This window comes from Microcebus murinus, chromosome 7 (assembly GCF_040939455.1).
Source record: "Microcebus murinus isolate Inina chromosome 7, M.murinus_Inina_mat1.0, whole genome shotgun sequence".
Classification (NCBI taxonomy): Eukaryota; Metazoa; Chordata; class Mammalia; order Primates; family Cheirogaleidae; genus Microcebus; species Microcebus murinus.
In genome coordinates this window covers 64,199,683-64,205,995 of record NC_134110.1, presented here as the reverse complement: position 1 = coordinate 64,205,995, position 6,313 = coordinate 64,199,683, and the positions used below count along the sequence as shown (strand labels likewise).

The 6,313-nt window shown below is 45.1% G+C and overlaps 1 non-coding gene across 1 annotated transcript; it reads right to left on the bottom strand.

Moving 5' to 3' along the window:
* Positions 1–203: 203 nt before the first annotated feature.
* Positions 204–310, bottom strand: LOC142872010 (U6 spliceosomal RNA). Its single transcript, XR_012920260.1, has one exon. It is a non-coding gene; the product is annotated as a U6 spliceosomal RNA (small nuclear RNA).
* Positions 311–6,313: the final 6,003 nt, after the last annotated feature.

Sequence of the window (6,313 nt, the reverse complement as noted above, 5' to 3'; positions counted from 1 at the left end):
CTTCTTCCACTCGTTCTTGCAGTCCCACTTGGCAGAGCTGCCCTGGATGGGGCTGGCCTTCATGTCGAGCATCCTCTTGGCCTGCTTGGCCACCCAGGCTTCCTCAAATGTGTGCAGGATGGGGCCGTACACGTAGCGCTTCTCCCAGATGACAATGATCGCTGTGAAGCTGATGAAGAACATGGCCTCGCCCACAATCATCTGAAAATATGGAACGCTTCACAAATTTGCGTGTCATCCTTGCTCAGGGGCCATGCTAATCTTCTCTGTATCGTTCCAATTTTAGTATATGTACTGCCGAAGCGAGCTCAACTCATGCCTTCTTATTACAAAATACTACAAACTGAGAAAGGGGAGGTTAACTGGTTTTCCAGCTTCATGACCTAAGGTGTTGCAAGGTTCTGATTTTCTAGACCATTAGAGAAGATAAACTGTGCTTGATATCATTTCAGGCTTAGTGTGGCATTCCCTAGATCATGTGCTTGTTTGCTCTCAAATCCATTCCCCTTCCTTCTGCCTATTTTTTTTAATTGCGGTAAAATTTATATGTAACATAATATTTACCCTTTTAACCATTTTGAGTGTACAATTCAGTGGCAGTAAGTACCTGCAAATGTTGTGCAATCTTTACTATTATCCATTTGCAAAACTTTTTCATCATTCCAAATAAACTCTGTACTGATTAAATGATAACTTCCTATCTCCTTCTCCACCTCAACCTCTGGTAGCTTCTATTCTACCTTCTGTTTCTATGAATTTGCCTGCTGTAGGTATCTCATATAAGCAGAATAATATATTGGTCTGGCTTTTTTTTTTTTTTTTTTTTTTTGAGACAGAGTCTCGCTTTGTTGCCCAGGCTAGACTAGAGTGAGTGCCGTGGTGTCAGCCTAGCTCACAGCAACCTCAAACTCCGGGGCTCAAGCGATCCTCCTGCCTCAGCCTCCCAAGTAGCTGGGACTACAGGCATGCGCCACCATGCCCGGCTAATTTTTTCTATATATATTAATTGGCCAATTAATTTCCCTGTATTTATAGTAGAGACGAGGTCTCGCTCTTGCTCAGGCTGGTTTTGAACTCCTGACCTTGAGTGATCCGCCTGCCTTGGCCTCCCAGAGTGCTAGGATTACAGGCTGAGCCACTGTTCCCGGCCCATGGTCTGGCTTATTTAGCATAATGTTTTCCAGGTTTATCCATGTTGTAGCGTTTATCTCAATTTCATTCCTTGATTTTATTTGTTTATTATGGTAAAAAACACATAACAAAATGTACCATCTTAATCATTTTTAAGTATATAGTCCAGTAGTGTTAAGTACACTCACATTGTTGTGAGGTGGATCTCCAGAACTTTTTCATCTTGCAAATCTGAAACTTTATATCCAGGTGCTTCCTTAGCACAGTAGCAAGGCACCAGTCTCATCATCTGAAGGTTCTGAAACTCTATTTCCATTAAACAATAACTCCCTATTTCCCTCGCTCTCCCTGTCCCTGGCAACCACCCTTCTATTAATACTTTCTGTCTCTTTGAGTTTGACTACTCACAGTACCTCCTATAAATGGGGTCATACAAAGTTTATCTTTTTGTGACTGAGTCTTTCACTTAGCATAATGTTTATCAAAGTTTATCCATGTTGTAGCATGTGTCAGAATTTCCTTTCTTTTCAAGGCTGAGTAATATCCGATCGTATGTATTAATATATATCACATTGACTTATCCACACATTCATTAAGGGGCATTTGGGTTGCTTCCACCTTTTGGTTACTGTGAACAATGCTGCTATGAATATGGGTGTATCCTTGCTCTTTTGTGTGGCAGGAAAGTTGTCTCCCAGGGCCCCTTTATCAGCTGGCTTGTGGGAACTCAGCCAATGGGAGGCCCTGGAGGCTGGGAAGAGGAGAAAGGCCAAGGTATTTCTCTTCTTTTCCCTCTGTCTGTGTTGGACCAGCCAGGACTGTGGTACAAACTTTCTTCCTACCTCTGCTTTTCTTTGGGTTGCCTCACTGTCTCATTGGCCTTCTCTTCTGTGTACAACTGCGGTATACGACCTAAAGATTCTTTTGATAGTGACACAACACAACAGACACTCTGATAAAGGAAAGGCAGAACTCTAGGTACTTAGAGCTTGATAGGAGAGAAGGCTGCCACACAGGGCCACAGCCCTACAGGGGTTGTGCCTTAGGTTGGGGTAACAGGATCAGAAGGTGGCTTCTGTAGTGCAAGAGGGGTTTTATAGACTTCCTAGGGATTGGGTATTTTGAATAATTCTGTGACTGAAGAAGAAAGGGCTGTCCCTGGTGTGTTAGCTATCTGGGGCTCTGGCCTTGGGTGTGTGCCTATTGTAACCCAGGCACGTCACAGCCTGATAAGGGAAGTAGTTGGGGTGGGGACTTAGCAAAGTGCCTGTGAAGGGGAATTGAATCTTTAGTCATGGTTTCTGAAGGAGCTCTGGAGATTTCACCCCAAAATGTATGTCCAAAAAAAATTTTTTTTTTTTTTTGAGACAGAGTCTCACTTTGTTGCCTAGGCTAGAGTGAGTGCTGTGGCGTCAACCTAGCTCACAGCAACCTCAGACTCCTGGGCTCAAGCGATCCTTCTGTCTCAGCCTCCCAAGTAGCTGGGACTACAGGCATGCGCCACCATGCCCGGCTAATTTTTTCTATATATATTAGTTGGCCAATTAGTTTCTTTCTATTTATAGTAGAGACGGGGTCTCGCTCTTGCTCAGGCTGGTTTTGAACTCCCGACCTCGAGCAATCCGCCCGCCTCGGCCTCCCAGAGAGCTAGGATTACAGGCGTGAGCCACCGCGCCCGGCCCAAAAAACATTTTGAATTAAAGGCTCTTAGAGATTAACAGCCCTCTGGAAGAGGCTTTCCCTCCATCTGCATAAACCAAACGGGACATACTTAATCAAAGGGGGTAATTGACTTCCCTTCCTCTCCCTGTTATCTCAATAGATTGCAGGAAAGAAGATGAAGAATGCAAGCAGACCTGGCCCAAATTATTTTAAACACAATACCTGTCTCTCAGGTTAATTTGTTTTGCAAAGAGACTCATTTACCAGTCAATGTTTCTCCCCCAGTGAATTTTCCTCCCTAGTACCCTGTGTCTCCCCTAATTACCTATACTCCACATTTCCCCGCCCTCCAAAAAGACAGGTATAAAAATATCTGAACTTCATTGAGATATTGAGTAATCACTATGTGATTCTCCCGTGCCCTCGGTATTGGTAAATAAACATTTTTCTTATTAATCTGCCTTAATTGTGAGTTGATCTTTCATTGAACTTTTGGGGAAAAGGGTTTCCCTTTTTAGGAAAAGTTTCCCCTCAGCCCTACACTTCAAAACTGGATCAATATGGCACTTGTGAAATAATTTATTACAGCAAACAATTCCCTGTATTATTACTTTCCTGTGTTGGGCATGCCTAGAATGGTTTGTTTTCCTGACTGGACTCTGAGCGATACACAGATAAAATATACAGAGTGCCACTTCACTGTCACTGTGACAATACTGCTGTCTTATTGTCAGCCACTCCTCTACAAAGCTGGCTCCCTCTGCCCATCTTTGTTTGTCTCATTATTCTGAGTTCTCTGAAAGAGGGACTATGTGTTTGGTTTTTTTTTTTCTTTTTTTTTTTTGAGACAGAGTCTCACTTTATTGCCCAGGCTAGAGTGAGTGCCGTGGCGTCAGCCTAGCTCACAGCAACCTCAAACTCCTGGGCTTGAGTGATCCTTCTGCCTCAGCCTCCCGAGTAGCTGGGACTACAGGCATGCGCCACCATGCCCGGCTAATTTTTTATATATATATCAGTTGGCCAATTAATTTCTTTCTATTTGTAGTAGAGACGGGGTCTCGCTCTTGCTCAGGCTGGTTTTGAACTCCTGACCTTGAGCAATCCGCCCGCCTCGGCCTCCCAAGAGCTAGGATTACAGGCGTGAGCCACAGCGCCCGGCCGGTTTTTTTTTTTTGAGACAGAGTCTCACTCTTGTCCAGGCTAGAGTGCCCTGGCATCAGCCTAGCTCACAGCAACCTCAAACTCCTAGGCTCAAGCAATCCTCCTGCCTAAGCCTCCCGAGTAGCTGGGACTACAGGCATGTGCCACCATGCCCGACTAATTTTTCTATATATTTATTTATTTTTTTTTTTTTTAATTTTTATTTTTGAGACAGAGTCTCACTTTATTGCCCAGGCTAAAGTGAGTGCCATGGCGTCAGCCTAGCTCACAGCAGTCTCAAACTCCTGGGCTCAAGCAATCCTCCTGCCTCAGCCTCCCGAGTAGCTGGGACTACAGGCATGCGCCACCATGCCCGGCTAATTTTTTCTCTATATATTAGTTGGCCAATTAATTTCTTTCTATTTATAGTAGAGACGGGGTCTCGCTCTTGCTCAGGCTGATTTCGAACTCCTGACCTGGAGCAATCCGCCCGCCTTGGCCTCCCAGTGTGCTAGGATTACAGGCATGAGCCACTGCACCTGGCTGAGGGACTGTGTCTTATGCAGGCTGTCTCACAAACCCCAGACCCCACACGTGTGCTTTAATAAATCCGGGATTAGATACATGGGTCTCTGAGAGTGTATGGATCATCATTTTTTACTTCCCCCTTGGCTACAGGTCGGGCCTGGAGCCAGCTGCACATGCTGACCTTCACCGTCCTGACCCTGACTGGGATGAGATCCAGATTCTTTCCTGAATCATCTGGCACACTACTTATTTTCTTCCACATGTTCCTATAGAACTGGCATTTATCATGGCCTCTATGAAACAGTTCCTTGTTACCTGTCAGAAACAAGAGAGAGCTCATAGTTTTTTTTTTTTATTTTAATTTCTTACAGAGATAAGAAGCCTATCTAGGCCAGGCACGGTGGCTCACGCCTGTAATCCTAGCACTCTGGGAGGCCGAGGTGGGCGGATTGCTCCAGGTCAGGAGTTTGAAATTAGCCTGAGCAAGAGCAAGACCCCCAGACCTCGTCTCTACAATAAACAGAAACAAATTAATTGGTCAACTAATATATATAGAAAAAATTAGGCCGTGTGTGGTGCCTCAAGCCTGTAATCCTAGCTCTCTGGGAGGCCTAGGCAGGTGCAATGCTCGAGGTCAGGAGTTCAAAACCAGCCTGAGCAAGAGCGAGACCCCGTCTCTACTATAAATAGAAATTAATTGGCCAACTAACATATATAGAAAAAATTAGCCGGGTATGGTGGCACATGCCTGTAGTCCCAACTACTAGGGAGGCTGAAGCAGCAGGATTGCTTGAGCCCAGGAGTTTGAGGTTGCTGTGAGCTAGACTGATGCCATGGCACTCACTCTAGCCTAGGCAACAAAGCGAGACTCTGTCTCAAAAAAAAAAAAGAAAAAAAAAGAAGCCTATCTCCAGGGCCAATTTCGTGGGCAGTATGACTTGCCACAGTGACCTGGGCTGGTGACCTGGGCAGAGTAACCTAAGTGTGTGACCTGGAGATGGGACTTGGGCAGTAGGACCCAAGACCCCAAGCTTGATTTAATGTCCTGTTGTTGCCATCTTGAAATCCTTATTTTTTAGAAATTTGTTTTTTACTGAGGTAAAATATACATATATAATTTACCAATTTACTATTTTTATTATTTTTAAGTTGTAATTAATGCATTTATGCTTTTTTCCCCGTTTCATTCCCCTCTCCCTGCCTCTACCATCTTGAAATTCTTTTTTTTTTGAGATAGTGTCACTCTGTTGCATGGGTTAGAGTGCTGTGGTGTCAGCCTAGCTCACAGCAACCTCAAACTCCTGGGCTCAAGCGATCCTTCTGCCTCAGCCTCCTGAGTAGAGTAGCTGGGACTACAGGCATGCACCACCATGCCCAGCTAATTTTTTCTACATATTTTTAGTTGGCCAATTAATTTCTTTCTATTTTTAGTAGAGACAGGGTCTTGCTCTTGCTCAGGCTGATCTCCAACTCCTGAGCTCAAAGGATCCTCCAGCCTCGGCCTACCAGAGTGCTAGGATTACAGGCCTGTGCCCAGCAGGTGCCATCTTTTCATTTCCAAAGGCTTCCTGATTCTGGCTTGCTTGGAGGGGCCATTGTTCTCATCAGGTAGCCCATTCACTTTTCAAGGCCAGCCAGGTGCCCCACAACTTCCCCTGAAGGAACTGGAGATTTTTCCTCATTTCCATGCTCCCCACCCCTCCCAGACCTCTCAGAGGGGTCCCTGCTGGGTTTTACTGTGCAAAAGGAAAACTTGGGGACTGTTATTTAAAAGGTATTAAAAATTTCAAGATGGGCCGGGCGCGGTGGCTCACGCCTGTAATCCTAGCACTCTGGGAGGCCGAGGCGGGAG